This window comes from Dama dama, chromosome 25 (assembly GCF_033118175.1).
Source record: "Dama dama isolate Ldn47 chromosome 25, ASM3311817v1, whole genome shotgun sequence".
Lineage (NCBI taxonomy): Eukaryota > Metazoa > Chordata > Mammalia > Artiodactyla > Cervidae > Dama > Dama dama.
In genome coordinates, this window is record NC_083705.1 from 74,435,259 (window position 1) to 74,452,579 (window position 17,321).

Genomic DNA, 17,321 nt, shown 5'->3' on the forward strand with positions numbered 1-17,321 from the left:
CACTATCTCCCAAAGTTCGCCCAAGTTCATGCCCATTGAGTCAGTGATGCCATCCAACCATCTTGTCCTCTGCCATCCCCTTCTCCTCCTGCCTTCAATCTTTCCCAGCATCAGGGTCTTTTCCAATGAGTCAGTTCTTGGAATCAGGTGGCCAAAGTACTGGAGCTCAGCATCAGTCCTTCCAGTGAATATTCAGGGCTGATCCCCTTTAGGATGGACTGGTTGGATCTCCTTGCAGTCCAAGGGACTCTCAAGAGTCTTCTCCAACACCACAGTTCAAAAGCATCAATTCTTCGGTGCTCAGCTTTCATGTTGGTCCAACTCTCACATCCATATATGATACTGGAAAAACCATCGCTTTAACTATACAGACCTTTGTCGGCAGAGTGATGCCTCTGCTTTTTAATATGCTGTCTAGGTTGATCATAGCTTTTCTTCCAAGGAGCAAGTGTCTTTTAATTTCATGGCAGCAGTAACAATCTGTAGTGATTTTGGAGCCCAAGAACATAAAGTCTGTCACTGTTTCCATTGTTTCCCCATCTATTTGCCATGAAGTGATGAGACCGGATGGCAGAAGGTTGCAATAGAGTCCAGCACAACAAGCAACTGAGCGTGCATACATCCATCAAACACCTATTTCCCTTCCTGTCCCCAGCCCCTGGCAACCACCCTTTCCTTCTATGAATTTGAGTGTTTTAGAAACCTCATTATGTGGAATCATACAGTATTTATTCTTTCGTGCCTGGCCTGTTTAACTTAGGACAGTGTCTTCAAGGTTCATCATGTTGTAGCCTCTGTCAGAATGTCCTTCCTCGTCAAGGCTGAATAATATTCCATTGTATGCAAAGAGCACATTGTGTTTATCCATCATCTGTTGACAGACCTTCAGGTTGCTTCCACCTTTTGGCTACGGTGAATAGGCTGCTGTGAACAGGGGTTTACAAATACCTTTGTGAGTCTTTCTTTCAATTCTTTTGTGTACATACCCAGAAATGGAATTGCTGGATCGTGTGGTAACTCTAGGTTCAATTGTTGAAGGACTTCCACACTGTCTTCCCTGGAGCTTTGCCGTCTGACTTCCCCACCAGCAATGCCGGATAGCATCGGTTTAACATACAGACACACCAGACCACAGTGCAAATCTATACACGCTCACAGGGCAATAGAGAGGTGCACATCTCACCTACCGCCAAGGTGTGTGGGGGGGTGCAAGTAGGAAAAGCAGACAGAGGGGAAACGCAACCAGGACATGGTTGGGGGGGTCTTCCCCAGACAATTAGAGGTGTCACGTGAGGAAGCCAGGAGGTGGCCCACCACCACCTCTGACCTCCCCCCAGAGCTCCGAATCCAGGACCAGCTGTTTCAGCACTGCAGGAACTTTCATTCTCTCTCCTCCTCTCTTTCTCCACGGCAAGGGGAAAGTGAAGTCGCTCAGGCGTGCCCGCCTCTTTGCGACCCCATGGACTGTAGCCTACCAGGCTCCCCCATCCATGGGATTTTCCAGGCAAGAATACTGAAGTGGGTTGCCATTTTCTTCTCCAAGAGATCCTCCCGACCCAGGGATTGAACCTGGGTCTCCCGCATTGTAGGCAGATGCTTTACCGTCTGAGCCAATATCTAATTAACAAATTATGCTGCTAGCTAACTTTCCATTTCTTCATTAGCATCTCTTGATTTTAAGAAATTGGATGAAGTCCAGCTAAGTACATCCGGGGTGTTCCTGGCAGTAAGATGCTGTCTGCCCTGCAGTCACCTGGGCACACACCTCTCCTGGAAGGATGCTCCATGCCTGGTCATCGGCATCCCATGCATTCCCATCGGAGGCAAAAAGTGCCCTGGAGAACCGGGACTCTGGAGAGTTACAAAGTGGCGTGTTTCATTATTCTTGCAAGAGTAAAAAGGCCCTCCAGAAAAATGACCTAAAATTATTTTTATTTACTTTTGCTTAGAAATTTCCAAACTCTGCATACACGATCAGGTGATAAAAGCATGGTGGCAACCAGGGTGGAAAAGGATAAAAGCCAAAGAAGCACCATTAAAATCACGAATGAAATAACCTATTTGGCAGCATCGCCTTCTTCTCAAGTCCTAAACTGCATCCCTGCTCCATATAACTGTGGTTTTGTGGGGGGCAGGGGGGAGACTGGGAAAGAGTTTATAAGTAAGGCTAGTGAAACTAATAATTTGTTTATGTGGAAATTTTTTTCCAGAACAGCGCAGTGGGGAAACATCTCCAAAATGAACCTGCACAAAGGAAAAGCAGCCCATTTGTTTTTATTTTTGTTTTTTTTTTTTTCTGTTGCAGATGCAGGTCAATCACAAATTGCTGCCATGTAAAAGAAAGTTCTGGAACCCACAGCCAGGTGGGCGAGAGGGAGTGTCCTTTGCCACCCAGGAGGGTATCAGACTTTTTCCTGGAGCATCTCGGTGGGCTTGGAGGGGAAGGCCAGGCCAGCTGAGCAGACCATACTGACCTGCTCTCAGGGACTGCCCGCCTGCCTCCAGCTGAGGAGCGGATGGGCCTCTCAGGCCTGAAAGCCGTTCCCCCCCACCCATACGTAAGCAGAGGAGCTGGAGCTGTGGGCGCGGGAGAGACAAGTTGAATCCCACGAGTGATGCGCCACTCAAGGGACCCTTTCTCACTGCTTGGATTTCAGGGCCCCTGTGATGCCAGAAATCTTCCCAGTGCATGCAGATCAGGCCTCATAGGGCACATCGCAGGAGCTCGCAGCGACCGGGCTGATGGCCAGACTGGCCCCAGGGCAGGCCCCACGGCTGAGCTCTCCAGCATGGTCTGGACACGAAGGTAGGAAGACACTCTACAGGGCCAGTCCAGCTCGCCATCACCCCATTCCCGGATCTCTCAGCCAGAGACTGAATGCCGTCCCGAGGGCCTCCAGCTGGTTCAGTTCAGTTCAGTCACTCAGTCTTGCGGCCCCATGGACTGCAGCATGCCAGGCCTCCCTGTCCATCACCAACTCCCGGAGTCCACCCAAACTCATGTCCATCGAGTCGGTGAAGCCATCCAACCATCTTATCCTCTGTCATCCCCTTCTCCTCCTGCCCTCAATCTTTCCCAGCACCAGGGTCTTTTCCAATGAATCAGTTGTTCCCATCAGGTGGGCAAAGTATTGGAGTTTCAGCTTCAACATCAGTCCTTCCAGTGAACACCCAGGACTGATCTCCTTCAGGATGGGCTGGTTGGACCTCCTTGCAGTCCAAGGGACTCTCAAGAGTCTTCGACAACACCACAGTTCAAAAGCACCAATTCTTCAGCTCTCAGCTTTCTTTATAGTCCAGCTCTCACATCCATACATGACTACTTACTCCAGCCGGTAAGGGCAAGCAAGCAGTAAGAAACCAGGCACAACGAACCACAGAGAAAGCACACACTATTTGCTGGGAACCAGGTGGCGACCAGGTAAGGAATGGTAAGCTCTGAGAAAGGAGGCAGGGCTCTCTGGTCTTTCTCCGATCTCCCTTCTTTCCAGGAAACACAACAGAACCACCTCACGAGTCATTTCTTTCCCCCCAGGAACCAAAGTTTCTATTTTTATTTTGTTCCCTGTGATGATAGCTTAAAAAAAAAAAACTGATCGGCGTATAGTTGACTTACGGTGTCGTTAGTTTCTGCTCTTCAGCAAAGTGAACCACGTGTACGTATGTCCCTTTTTTAGATTCTTTTCCTACATATTCATTATAGGACTGAGCAGAGTGCCCTGTGCTGTACCGTAGGTTCACGGGGCATTTTTAATTACAGAATGTGCTGCGTTACATACGGCAAAACTTCAGTTAATAAAACGTTAAGAAGAGCAAGATTTTCTGACTAATGGATTAACTGATCAACTGAGGCTTAAGCAGAATCTGGTTTGTTTTTTTTTTTTTGGTATCAATCTATTGTTAGGAAACTTTCCAAAGCAGATACATTTATTTCCTTGCCTCCTAAATTATCCAAGAGAAATGTTTGACGTGTTTGCAGGGATTCACTGTTTTGTTAAAAGATGAGCTGAATACCTTCTCTGTGGTACGTACTCTGATAAGGCACTGAAGACATGAAAGTAAACGTTTCCTTAACCGAGCAAAGCGAAAGTTTGAATTTTAACCTCACCACAGTCTCTGCTTTCTAACCAGATAATTTGACTCCTTTACGCCTGATATACTTGAGTCTATCCCTTCAGTTTTACTTCATCATTATTATTTATTTTATTTAGTTGCCCACACAGCTTCCTGCATAGTTCAGTTGGTAAAGAATTTGCCTGCGGTGCAGGAGACCTGAGTTCCATCCCTGGGTGGGGAAGATCCCCTGGAGAAGGAAATGGCAACCCACTCCAGTGTTCCTGCCTGGAGAATCCCATGGACAGAGGAGCCTGGTGGGCTACAGTCCATGGGGTCGTGAGAGTCGGATACGACTTAGCGACCACACCACCACTACCAGTTGCCCATGGGGTCACACAGAGTTGGACCCGACTGAAGTAGCTTAGCACACGTGCATCAGACAAAAAGCCTCCTAGACATGCCGTGGTGGGAGGGCTTTCTTAAATAGGTTTGACTTGAGGCCATCGCAGTAGCTGCTTAAACAGTCCTTGGTGTCCGGCGCTGAAGCGGAGGTCCCCAGGCTGATGGCTGAGGCTGAAACAGGGATGGGAAGTGGGAGCTGACCCAGCGGGCTGGCCCTCCTAGAGCCCATGAGAAAGGGGCTTGAACCTGCGTTGGACTCCCCCTCCAGAACCCTCAGGGGCCTCCCTCCATCCACAGGCCTCCAGCCTGGGGGCCCTGCGTTCATCCAGAGGCATCCATCTCACCGAACCTGCCCTGCTCATTCCTCACCGAGGTCACCAGCGTCCCTAACTCCTTCAGCGCCCAGGGAGGACCACTGCTGGCTCACAGGCCCCCGCCACGGGGCCTGGGCGTCAATAGCCCAATCTGTGTACACATCCCCCACACAGGCATGGGACGCCGGGTCCCCACGTGGCGTGAGGGTCAGAGCCCAAGGCTGCTGGGTGTGGTCTCAGACCCACTGCCACCCGGAGCATGGGCACAGCGAGGGGGGCAACCTCTAACCCTTTTTCTGCCCGCGGTGTTATTCCTCTCCACATTCCAACAGAACTTGCCCCTTTCTTGGGAAGAAACGCCTCTTTTCAAGAGCGAAAATCTCACCAAACCAAACCAAACAAAAAAAGTGTTCATGAGCCATTCTGCATACCTAAGCCCCAGGATTAAAATTCAAGTGTTAGGTTGAGAGTCAGAGATCCGTTTAGTCACTGGCTTCAGCAAATACAGCTTTCTTACGTTATCCTGACTGCGGGAAGTGGAAGAAATGCAGGGCCTATGATTAGTGTTTACATTAAAGCCCGGGGAGCACATGGGGTAAGCCCTTTTCTCCTCGCTGAGGCTCAGGCTAACCCAGGCCCAGGCCACGCTCACTTGATGGGTTTAAAGGGCTTTAAGTGAAGTGCAGTTTATATTGAATTTCTTTGTTTCTTGGTTTGAAGGTCCCCGAAGACGTGGCAACTACAAAGCAGCCCTGAAGAGCAGGAATGTTGGAACAGATGTTATTTAGGCATTTTCACATAATAAAGACTTCTAATAATCCCCAATGCCCAATTATCCTCACACTTATGCCAGAGTTTCCACTCCATGAATGATAAATTCAAGCAATATTGACTCGAATAAAACCGCAATTATTTAGAACACAGGTGATGCCCATCAAAGGAGACATCTAAACAATTGATGACCGCATTTTTTCAGACCCAGATTAGCCAATAGCCTAACTTTGTACTTAACACAGAACCAATTAGTCAAGTAATAATTGCATGATAAAGGCTATGCTCTCTGAGGGGGGAAAACCTGATATTTTCTGCAGATGCTTCAAACTATATCATGCTATTTTACAGGGAACAGTGTTTGATAGTAGATCATGTTTCCATCCTTTGTGCTAATCAGAAAATAATGATATACAGTTTGGGGGGGAAAAATGTCATCTTTGCAAAGTACTTTTGTTTCCTATGCTAGAGGTCAAACGTAATTGCAGGCGTGATCAGAAACGGAAGATGCCCCCACTGCTGTTCCTTTTTTAATGGTGAAAGTGCAACTGCAATCTACAGAGGTAGCTTCTGATAAATTCCAGCTTGAAAAATAACTTTACATGAATCAAAGAAAACAGATTTCTCCACTTCCTCTAATAAACTTTCAAGACTTGCACTTAACTCTGGGCCTTGATGTTAGTATAAAGTACCAATTAATCAGAACTTGGAAGACCAAGCCAAGCCTAGTTTAAGAATTCAATATTCTCATACCAAAAGCAAGTGAACAAATATCTGCTGTGTACAAATTATACATATTTTAAAAGGAGACAAATAACTTTTGGTCAAAAAAGCAAGTCTGATGGTTGAAACTACCTACATCAGAGCCATGAGTCCTTCTGAAAGACACATAATAGAATTTAAATGAGAAGACAGACATTAATAAGCCTTTGTCTTCACTGCCTGGATAAAAGGACCGAGGAGTGGAGGAAAGTGCCTCTCAGAATTCACCACCCAAGGAGGGGTTGGGAGGGAAAGAGAACCGAAAGAGACGTGGACATAGCTTTGGAGGAAGATGCCACAAAGGGCTGCTTCATCTTCAAGGAGTCGCAGTAGGAGCTTCCATCCCAGCCCAAGATGTTCCCCCGGGGTGTCATCAGCAACCACAGACACAGCTTGAGGGCTCCGCCCCCAAACTCCCAATCCATCCCTCTCCACCACGCTTCCACCCTGGGAGCCATAAATTCATTCTCTAAGTCTATGAGTCTGTTTCTATCTTGTAAATAAGTTCATTTGCATCGTTTTTTTATTATGCCTATAAACAATACTATACGACAGCTGTATTTCTCCTTCTGACCTACTTCACTTAGTATGAGCATCTCTAGGCCCATCCATGTTGCTACAAATAGCGTTATTTCATTCTTTTTCATGGCTGAGTAACACTCCATTGTACATGTGTATCACGTCTTCTTCATCCATTCATTTGACGATGGACACTTCGGTGGCTTCCATGTCTTGGCTTTTGTAAACAGTGCTCCTATGAACATCGGAGTACATGCATCCTTTCAGACCATGTCTTTCTCCAGATATACGCCCAGGGGTGGGATTGCCGGGTTACAGAGTAGTTATCTTTTTAGTTTTTTAAGGACCCTCCGTACTGTTCTCCATAGCAGCTATACCGATGTACATTTCCACCAGCAGTGTAGGAGGGTTTCCTTTCCTCCACACCATCTCCAGCGTTCACTGTTTGTAGTCTTTTTGCTGATGGCCATTTTGGCTGGCGTGAGATGGTCCCTCATTGTAGTTTTAATCTGCATTTCTCTAATAATTAGCAATGTCAAGCGTCTTTTCACGTGTCTGTGTCCATACGTATGTCTTCTTTGGAGAGATGTCTACTTAGGTCTTCTGCCCATTTTTTTGATTGGGCTGTTTATTTTTTGGATATGGAGCCACATGAGGTAAACACCTTTAAATTTTAAGAGACATAAAATCTTGTGAAACTCATTTCATGGAGCCAGGGAAGTTTCTACAAACCTCTAAGCAGCCTCATTCATTTCTGCGCCCAATCCCTCCCTCAGACAGCAGAATCACCAAGGACCAACTCCCTTCTCTCCATCACTTTACACCCTTTTTTACCTCCTCACCTTCAATGGCAGCAACCTTTAGATTTCATCTACTAGTGAAGCTGTCAGTATCAAACGCACACAAACCCAAGCTGCAGTTGCAGTGAAAAACATCACTCTCAGGCTACACATAGTCAGTGAAATGCAGTATTTCTGGAACCCAAAAGACTGCTCTGTAGGAAGAATTTGAGTTTTACAAAAGCCTTATTTTATATTCAACACAAAATGTCACTTATAAAAAAAATCACAAAATAAAACTTGCTTTCTGTAGCAACCCCACATTTGAAAAAACAAAACTGAAATAGATCTTGGAGACTATCCCACTTAAGAGGAAAGAATGAGTGGTTCAGAACAAGTGGTAACTTGCTCAAGAGTGCACAGCCGGCTAGGGCAGAGCCAGGGCTCAGACAGAAATGCAGCAAGGGTGCTGCAGAGACGCTTGGAAATAGAGAATGTACTGCTTTTTCTACCTGGCTAAAAAGTACCTTATTTCACTGTCACTAGTTACAAGGGCATGAGAAAAACAAAGCATAAGCCAGTAACACTTTGTCCTCAGCTCTGCAGATGCTATCTGACTAAGCCTCATTAAAGGGAGGAGGCTTATCATTATAATATGCAATTCTTTAATCCTTCCATTAATTGTGACTTCACTCTTAATTCTGGATGAGCAAATTGTTGCAATGTCTAAGTTTGAAGGCTCTCATAGATATTTATTAAATTAACGCAACTCGAAATTCCCCTTTACGGCTTGTCTTTACTTCCTCTGATGACAAACGTATAAATACACACCAGTGTAGAAAATGTTTAAAGCAAAGCAGTGCGTGTGAATCATGAATAAACCCTATTTGCTTTTGGCACATTTTTTTTTTCTCAAGGTTTCTCTAAGTACTTCTTTATCTGATATATGTAACTCACTTGGAACCACAATATACCTATGTCCTCTTACATGTTTAAACACTCTTTAAAAACATAGTTGCAATGACTTCATAGTAATTTATCAAACGTACGTGCCCTAACCTAATTTTTTTTTTAGTTTAGTTTATTCTCAGTCTTTCTCTACAGTAAATAACACTGCAGTGAACATCTTTGTACAAAATATTGTACAACCAATATTCTTTAGAAGTGTCAAGTTTTAGAAGACAAGGACTGATGGTCTGACACAGATTTGTGAACTAAGGAAGTGTAACAAATGTAACTTGGAATCCTGGACTGGGTACTGGAGCACAAATAGGGTTTCAGTGGAAAACTGGCGAAATTTGAATAAGATCTATAGTTTAATTAAAGGTACTGTAGCTATGTTAATTCCCTGATCTTGATGACTTTATTAATACTATGGTTGTGTGAATGCTAAAGTCAAAGGTATCTGGGTATAGGAACTATGGAGCTTCTGTACTATTTTCACAACTTCTATGCAGTCTAAAATTAATTCAAAATGAAAATTTTAAAGGCATGATAAAGTGGCCCTGCATTAGCAGTGCACTCAAGATAGAGGCTGGAGTCATGGGTCCCTCTGGAGAAATACCTCTTAAAAGCCCCAAGAATTCTTGCAAAATTCTAAGAATGATGAGTTCACAATTCAAATAAATAAATAAAAATCAGAAGACATATGAGGAAACACGGTACTATGAGCCAGACTCAGCAAAAAAAAGAAAAACAACCAACCAACATATGAGTCACAAAGTCTTCAAATGATTAAATTACCAGAGTATATAGCAATGATGTTTAATAAGGAAAAAAGAGAGCATATTAAAAGTGTGAAAGGGACTTCCCTGGCAGTCCAGGGGTTAAGACTTTGTCTTCCAGTGCAGGGGGTACAGGTCCCATCCCTGGCTGGGGAGCTAGGATCTCAGAAGCTTCATGTCAAAACATAGAAAAGATGTAGTGATACTAACGTAAGGCGAAATAGATGTTAAGGAGAAAGGTGATCCCAGTGCATAATTCACCCATAGTGGATAAAACATTTAATTCACTAGGAAGATACAGAAATTATAATCTTGCATAAACTTAACTTTAGAGCTCCAAAATAAGGCCAAAAATAGTTGAATAAGTCAAATTTAAGTTTCTGCCATTATAGAGAGAGATTATAATATAACTTTCCTAGCAATTGAAAAATCAAATTAAATCTGATCCCAAAAGTTCAATATGGATACAACTTGAACAGCAAATTAGATTTGAGCAGCATAACCCATTAGTCATGGACTACCCAGCAAATAAACACCAAGCATTTCTAAGAGCAATGCTGAACAAAGGCTAGGGTTGAAGATCATCTTGGTGTCCAGCGAGCAGTGCTTAGCCTCAGTGATAAAAAGTTTGTGGAACCGGCAGTGGGTTCCAGTAGACCTTTGGGATAGAATAGAGAGTCCAGAAAGAGTTCTGCAGACTTACAGGGAAGAAATATGACCGATGTGCCTTTAATTATCAGTAGATTAATCAACTATTTAATCAGATGTTCCCAAAACAGTTACTGATGTGGAGTGACTAATTACATACAAAAATCAATTACAGATGATGTAAAGTTGAAACTGAAAAAATTTAGGGACAAAACAGACAGAATATCTTCATGACCTTAGTGTAGGAAATGTTTTAATAAAGAGAAAGAAAAGAAGCTGACATTTTAGAAAAAAATAAATAAATCAATTAGGTTATGTTAAAATGGACAACTTCTGCAAAACTCTATGCAAAACGTAAGGGAATGGTGCCAAAAACTGACTGAAGATATTTACAACATAAACAACTAAAGGTCAGTGCCTGAATTTTGTAAGACTAGATGCTGGATATAAGCTTATTAAATGAAGGAAAGAAATAAAAGAAAAATAAGCAAAAGATGTGAATGGGCACATTTTGGCAGAAGAAATTAAAAAAAAAATGAATATATGAAAAGATAGTCAACACTAGGGAAATACAAAGTAAACCCTCCAAAAGAACCATTTACATGATCATCAGATGGGAACAACTAACATATCAGCTAACAGCAAGTACTGGCAAGGATCGTGTAGCAGTGGAAAAACTCCACAAGGAGGGTCTGGACAGAAACAGCTTCAGTAACACCAGGTGGGATCCAGCCATTCAGTCCATCCTCTCCTGGTCATATAATCCCTAGAGAAACTCTTATATCTGCTTCAGGAGATATAACTCTGCACAAGGAGGTCTCTAGAAGAAAAAAAAATGCGCAACGTCAAAGGACAAGAGAATGGATAAACTGCAGCTTTGCATACAGAGTGCAGAAGACCGACCTGCAGCCCATACCAGCAGAGCTCAGCATCTGAAACATAAAGGTGGATGAGGAAGGCAGCCAAAAGACCAAATAAAATGGACTTTTATTTAATGGACAGGGTAAAAATATGCAGAAGTAAACAGGACGTGGGTAAGGTGACATCCACATGTAATATGACTACAGGGAACCCCAAGAATTATTACCACAAAGCTCAAGCTGGAAGCTGGGATGTGGGCAATGTAGGAGAAGGAATTCAGGAACCATCAATGGTGTTGGTTTTCCTGTTTCTTAAACTGCAATATGGGCCCAAAGGTGTTTATTTACTCCCAGTTCTTTGCATTATATTTATTCTTTTGACAATATGTCACATTTAAGTAAAGAAGTTAGCAAAAAAAAGACATCCCCTATTACAGGTATGGAGCTCAACACTGTGAGGGGAACAGAAAATCAGAAGGAAAATAATTATGACCTACCATTCCTCTCAAGATGTTGTAAACAAGTGAAAAACAAAAGTGAAAGTGTTAGACCCTCAATCAAGTCATATTCTTTAAGACCCCATGGACTGTAGCCCACTAGGCTCCTCTGTCCAGGCAATTCTCCAGGCAAGAACACTGGAGTGGGTTGCCATTCCCTCTCCAGGGGATCTTTGTGACTGAGGGATCTAACCTGGGTCTCCTGTGTAGCAGGCAGATTCTTTACCATCTGAGCCACTAAGGAAATCTGATCAAATCAGAAAAGGAAAACTAGCTTAGCTGAAAGAGTTTAAAAATGAATTTCTCAATAGTAGTCCAGGTTAAAGACAGGTCCAAATGGGCTGGAGAAAGCCAGGCATGGTATGAAGGGCTGAGTATAGCAGGGGTGCAGACATGGGGTAGTGATCTTGAACAAACACCACCCCAGCCCAGGGCTGTTAATAGAGAAAGAGGCTCCTGGGCTCCTGGTGCCTGAAGTCCGCAGGACAGGGGTGGCTGTGTTTCCCCCAGTGCTTTTGAGGAACCAGGTCTCTCCAGGTGCTCTGCTCCTAACGCAGACTGAGCCTGGCTCAGCGATGTGCAAGGGGACCCTTCGCAGCTGGAAAGAAGGATGAAGCCATTTGACGGAGGAGAACTAGATCTGAGAAGGAGAGGAAAGTTTTTTTTCAGGACAGCTGATGGTTTGTCAGCCTCATGACATTTTGTTAGCACATATTTCCCCGAGCGTCCTGTGCAGAGCTGATGGTTAGCTCTTCAAAAGTCTCAAGGTTGCACAGGGCCGACTATTTATAGGGTGGCTATAACCGGTTCCCGCAAAGCCAAATGAGAGCGTTGGTCTAATCTTTCTGCCCTGTATTTCCTACTGCGACCTGAGGTCCTCTGGTGAAAATCTATTAAAAGGTTTCCTGATAATAAAAAAAAAAAATAAAGTAGACATTTCAACTTGGTCAGAATTGAAACCCAGAGGGATAGCTTCAATTTCCGATGAGCTAGGATTGACAGAGTATCACCTTGCAGCCAAGGTGCCTGGACTTCAGCCTTACTGTACCACAGTCCTGGTGAGAACACTCACCAGGCATCTCAAGGGGGCAAGCCCTAGATGGACATGCATCCGAGACAGGTGTGGGGCAAGCACAGAGGGTGCCCGGAGGAGCAGGTCACCCACATCTGGATGCCGGACCCTCCTCTTCCTTCCAGGTCCACGCCAGAGGCAGACCTCACCCATGGGCTGGAGTGACAGGGGCACAGAACAGCACCATCAAGGCTGACGCACTGTCGGCCTCCTTCCTCCGTCTTGGAAAAAAAATCTTACTGTGCAAGCCTACTGTTCATTTCAGGTAACAGCTACATGGAAAGCAGGGGAAGTTTCACACAATAAAAACTGAAATCTGAAGGCTTCTATGATTCTACAGATCTTGGTAACAGCATGCATATTAGTTGCTCAGTTAATATTTGACTCTCTGCGACCCCCTGGACTGTTGCCCGCCAGGCTACTCTGTCCATGGGATTCTCTGGGCAAGGATACTGGGGTGGGTAGCCACTCCCTTCTCCAGGGCATCTTCCAGAGCCAGGGATGGAACATGGGTCTCCTGCACTACATGCGGATTCTTTACTGTCTGAGCCATGACCTGCACTAAAGTGGTACTCTTTAATGTGTTAAATTGCAGTCACAAATTGAGTCTTCACACTTCTGCAGCTGAATGAAGGGTCTCCATTTTTCAGCTGAGGAAGACCTGTGGGCTTCCTCTCTCCTTCCTTTCTGCCTTTCTCCCAGAAGACTAGAATGCTGACTCATTTATCCCAGACAGAGGAGAAGCTGCTGGAGCTGATGGGCTGATTTCATGTCCGTGGGGGCCTCACCAGGCACACAGATACCTGAGTGATAAACTACGGGCTTGCTCCGGGCATCAGAAAAGCTACACACAGGATGCTGGGCCCAGCCCTGCATGTGTCGGGGGTTATGTGGGTACAGGCAGATAATAGAATTTATCTTGGGTTTTAAAAGCAGAAGAATCCATCTAATGCAATCATAAGTATTTTTAACATTTTTTATGCTGTTGTTGTGCAGTCTCTAAGTCATGTCCTACTCCTTGTGACCCCATGTACTGCAGCACACCTGGTTTTCCTGTCCTTCACTATCCCCCAGAGTTTACTCAAACTCATGTCCATTGAGTCAGTGATGCCATCCAACCATCTCATCCTCTGTCGTCCCCTTCTCCTCCTGCCTTCAATCTTTCCCACTATTAGGGACTTTTCCAATGAGTAGGCTCTTCGCATCAGGTGGCCAAGGTATTGGAGATTCAGCTTCAGCATCAGTCCTTTCAATGAATATTCAGGACTTATTTCCTTTAGGATTGACTGGTTTGATCTGCTTGCTGTCCAAGGGACTCTCAAGAGTGTTCTCCAAACCGTAGCTCAAAAGCATCAATTCTTCAGTGCTCAGCCTTCTTTACGGTCCAATTGTCACATCCGTACATGACTACTGGATACACCACAGCTTTGACTATATGGACCTCTGTCGGCAAAGTGCTGTCTCTGTGTTTTCAATATGCTGTCTAGGTTTGGGTTAGCTTTTCTTCCAAGGAGCAAGCATCATCAGCTTCAGGATGTTGGGACCTGACAAGGTTTCTAGTAAAATCGGCAGCCTGGCTCCAGTGCTGCCTCACCCAAGGACCCCATATTCAGGATGATCCTTCCTTCTTTGAAGACTTCTACCTGCTTCCAGCCACCCAAGGGAACCAATACAGCTGAGAGAGAGTCCTAGAGCGAGACAGAGGCAGACAGAGAGAGAGAGGCCCATGAAGGTAAACCAATCGAAGACCACCTATGACTTCAAACATCCACTGTGCATCCCGTGGGCCAGGCTCCAGCTCCTGGGAGAACCGTTTCTGTACATCACCTCCCCTCACTCTCACAATAGCCTGTGTGGTGACCACCAGTTCTAATTATGGACAAGGAAACTGCTAAGCTGGGAACAAAGGTTATGTGCCTCACAGTCACCCAGCCAGCGAGTGACAACTATGATTAAAATGTTGACTGAATGACTCCAGAACTACCTGTGACCAGACATGAATTCCCTGCAACACAGACTCAATTAAAAGGCCTCCCTTTCGCACATGAGAATGACTTCTGAGTAGTCAAAACAAGAATCACATTAGGCACCATTGTTCCAGACGTTACAAGTCATCTTGAATCAATTCTCCACGATACAAAATTAAAACAAGTGTCATTTATCAACCAAAGTGAGACTAAAACAACTCTTGTCCTGCCAACATTAACTTGGGAAAAAAAAACTTACTGTTATAAAGATTCTAAGACCGTTTCTTGAGCTTAGAACAGGAAAGGAAAATAAAATTAAGAGGGAAAACTAACAAGAGTTCCCTGGAATCATTAAAATGCAAAATAATTCTCTTGCCCTCTGCCCCCTGCAAATGGGACTGCTGTTGACTCTCCCATTATGTCAACAGACTTGAGGCTCAATTAAAAAGCCATCAGCCAACCTCCCAGGGAGCAACCAGAGTTCCCCAGCAAGGGCAGGACCCTCCTCCGCCTGGGCCTGGAGAGGACCCAGGGGGTAGGGAGCCCAGAAATGTCAGGAGAGGAGAGAGAACGTGGTTGCTCCAAACAAGCTGTTGACTTGGTGGCGTTACTGATGCCCTCCTGGTCACTGATGCCCAGACACTCAGGTTTGATGTCAGAAGGGCTCTTTCCACTGATGGGCAGCAAATTGCAACCCCGCCCCATCTCAGCTTGGGACACAGGAGTGCTGCTGCTCGGAGAACAGCGCCCGGCCCAGCGAGGGTGGGGAACACCGTGTGCTTGTTGTCCGGTCGGTAAGTCGTCTCCGGCTCCCTGGGACCCCCTGGACTGCAGCCTGCCAGGCTTCCCTGACCTTCACCATCTCCTGGAGTTTCTCAAACTCAAGTCCATTGAGTCGGTGATGCCATCCAACCATCTCATCCTCTGTTGTCCCCTTCTCCTGCTCCCCTCAATCTTTCCCAGCATCAGGGTCTTTTCCAGTGAGTCAGCTCTTTGCATCCAGTGGCCAAAGGATTGTAGCTTCAGCTTCAACATCAGTCCTTCCAGTGAATACTCAGGGTTGGTTTCCTTTAGGATTGACTGGTCTGATCTTCTTGCAGTCCAAGGGACTCTCCAGAGTCTTCTCCAGCACCAGAGTTCAAGCATCTCAAATGTTTCCCCAATGAACACTCAGGGCATTAATGCCTCAGTAAGCTGCCCACCATGTGGATGAAGCCCTCCAGTCCACTAGACTCATTCTGAACATCACTTGTGCCTAATGCTTGTGCCTAATGCATGCAAGGAGGCTTTTGTTGTTGTTGTTGTTATTTTCATTTATTTTTATTATTTGGAGGCTAATTACTTTACAATATTGTGGTGGTTTTTGCCATACACTGACATGAATCAGCCATGGATTTACATGTGTTCCCCATCCCGAGCCCCCTCCCACCTCCCTCTCCATCCCATCCCTCTGGGTCTTCCCAGTGCACCAGCCCAGAGCACTTGTCTCATGCATCCAACCTGGGCTGGGGATCTGTTTCTCCCTTGATAATATACATGTTTCGATGCTGTTCTCTCAGATCATACCACCCTCGACTTCTCCCACAGAGTCCAAAAGTCTGTTCTGTACATCTGTGTCTCTTTTTCTGTCAAATGCATGCAAGGAGGCTTTTAAGACCCTCATTCTGAGCCAGACACCTTGATGAAACCATTTGCAAGAGTCCTCACTCATCCTCACAGCATCGACTATGGTGTGTGTTCATGTAGCACTCCATCTTACAGATGAAGACACTGAGGCTTGCAGGGGTCCAATAGATGGACCTGCCTCCATCTACTGAACGGTAAAGTCTGTGTGTGTGACCAGAATGCAGCTGCATCTTCATCTCCAGAACAGTTCATAGGCTGATAAAAGCTGAGCCACCACAATTGGTTTAAATATTTTTTGAAGTTTTCTGAATGCAAGTTGCTTGATTGGTGCATTTTAATCTCAGCTGGTTTTTATTTCACATTCTCCCCTTGAAGACAAGAGACCCACAAAGAGCCAAACTGTTCTCATATCTGGAAACACTTGAAAGGATGAGATGGGTGATGTCACTGGGCCTCTCTCTGATGGATTAAGTGACCAGGAGAGAGAACAGCCACGGGGGCAGCAGGGGGTGGAGGGGGGGGGGGGGGCAGGGATCCAGGAGCTGCTCTGAATGGCATCCCGTCTGAGATCTGGGGTGAACGCCCCTGTGTCCGTCAAAGCCCCCTGCCCCCACGTGTCTCAGACCAATGGCACCAGGACCCAGAAGTCCCAGGCTCTGGTCCCCCTGTAGCTGAAGCCGAGGAAGCGGCATCTGAGCCTGTCTCCAGTGAAAGTAAAGAGACAGTACTCACTGAGCCACGCTGCTGGGGTCAGGTCAAAGCCTCAGCTGTGGGTTCATTTGCTCCTCTCATATTCCTGTTGTGATGTAGCGGCTCAGTCGTGTCTGACTCTGAGACCCTGTGGACTGTATCCCACCGAGCTCCTCTGTCCATGGAATTCTCTAGGTAAGAATACTGGAATAGTTTGCCATTTCCTCCTCCAGGGGATCTTCCTGACCCAGGGGTCGAACCCGCGTCTCCTGTGTGGGCAGATGGATTCTTTACCACTGAGCCACCAGGTAGCCAGTCTTCATATTCCTAAAGCATCATTTGTCACAAGGAACAAAACCGAATAAATCACTTCAAATGTAAAGCAATCAACTAACTCTGTGAAAGAGAACAAATCTGTTTTTTTTTTCCTAAGACCAGCAATTTAGAATTATACTTTCCATTAGTGTCTCTACTAATTCATAGACGTAGATTACAGAAATGGAAGAAAATGCATTCAGTAGAGGTTAGTGGGCAGGGATTGAGAGGGAAAAAAAACTGACTGAACAATCTTCCATCTCACCCGAGGAGAAAGTGTGAGCTCCGTGGGTATATTGAACCTTTGTCCCCTGAAACA